Source organism: Toxotes jaculatrix, chromosome 2 (assembly GCF_017976425.1).
Source record: "Toxotes jaculatrix isolate fToxJac2 chromosome 2, fToxJac2.pri, whole genome shotgun sequence".
Lineage (NCBI taxonomy): Eukaryota > Metazoa > Chordata > Actinopteri > Toxotidae > Toxotes > Toxotes jaculatrix.
The window spans coordinates 648,685-650,530 of NC_054395.1; positions in this window are offsets into that span (position 1 = coordinate 648,685).

A 1,846-nucleotide genomic window follows, 5' to 3' on the forward strand; every position below is an offset into this window, starting at 1 on the left:
ATTACTGCCTCATGATTTGTTGTTTAGTGTGTGACTGTAGTATTAAATACTGCCTTTTGACCAGGGAAAAACACCTTTCTCCCTGTGTTTGTTTGGTTGTCTGTGATAAACTGTGACTTAAAGTATTTTTTCTGGAGTTGGAAGAATATCATTCTTAATTTTTTTTTATAAAGTTTTACAGTCTAACTTGATTAAATAGAAAGTGAAGCATTTTATACATGAGTGTTTTTGCTTTTGGTAATGTGCATTTTGCTGTTGGTAAAATCTGCTACATTTGCTGAAGTTGGTGTTATTTGTGGGTGCATATTTATAGTGTTATAGCAGTGACTTTACTTTTTCTATAGAAAAACATTACGCTCAGTGAAAAGCTAACGGTGCTAAAAGTAAGGTTGCTGAAGCTAGACATTACTGCCTCATGATTTGTTGTTTAGTGTGTGACTGTAGTATTAAATACTGCCTTTTGACCGGGGAAAAACAACTTTCTCCTTGTGTTTGTTTGGTTGTCTGTGATAAACTGTGACTTAAAGTATTTTTTCTGGAGTTGGAAAAATATCATTCTTAATTTTTTTTTTATAAAGTTTTACAGTCTACCTTGATTAAATAGAAAATGAAGCATTTCATACATGAGTGTTTTTGCTTTTGGTAATGTGCATTTTGCTGTTGGTAAAATCTGTTACATTTGCTGAAGTTGGTGTTATTTGTGGGTGCATATTTATAGTGTTATAGCAGTGACTTTGCTTTTTCTATAGAAAAACATTACGCTCAGTGAAAAGTTAACGGTGCTAAAAGTAAGCTTGCTGAAGCTAGACATTACTGCCTCATGATTTGTTGTTTAGTGTGTGACTGTAGTTTTAAATACTGCCTTTTGACCAGGGAAAAACACCTTTCTCCCTGTGTTTTTGCTTTTGGTAATGTGCATTTTGCTGTTGATAAAATCTGTTACATTTGCTGAAGTTGGTGTTATTTGTGGGTGCATATTTATAGTGTTATGGTAATTCTTTGTCTTGAGGAATAAACTATTACTATAATACCATGTATTATAAAAATGTATATAGTATTATAATTACAATCTATTATTGTTATAAATTATGAGATAGAATTATAAAGTAAATTCTGTGCCCACAGACACACACATCATGACAAGCATAGATGTTTAACGTGTCTGTTATGCTATGAGCATGTTCCTACTATTGACTTGTAACATTTGAGACATTTCTTTTTTTTGCAGATAAGATTGAAGGTTTCCAGTGCTGTCCCAGCTATTGATCGTCGTTCTCAGAGCAGTATCACCACATCACCCACACACAAATTCACTACATCATTGTTTCATCACTCTCTCTCTCTGCTGTAATCTGTCCTCACATCTGTGTCACATTTCATTTTATATATTAAGTTAGGCATATTAGGTATAGTTTAGATTTAGGTTAGGTTTAGGTTAGTTCGTTAGGTTAGTCTATCTAACGTTTGAGAAGTATTTCTCTTGTTTTTTTTTTTTTTTTTGTCTTGAACTTCTGTCGGCAGGATGCCAAGGAAGTCCAAGAAGTCGGCGGCGGCGAAGCAGCGATGGAGGAAGCTCGACCTGGAGGAGCTGACGTCGTTCGCCCCCCCCCTGGAGGTACTTACACAGTAGATACGTTTCTGTGTTACAATGAGAAATGTCTGCATGAAAATGGCTGTAGAAATGTTACATCTGTTGCTTTCTTCATAAGTGCTGAGTTCAGTATGGAACTGCCATGTCTTTGATGTTACTGTTTCATCAGACGGAGTCCCCCCCGGCTGGAGAGGAGCCTTCCAGAGGGTCAAGGACCAAGAGGACCAAGGAGACCCGCCCCCCCTGCTCCCGAGC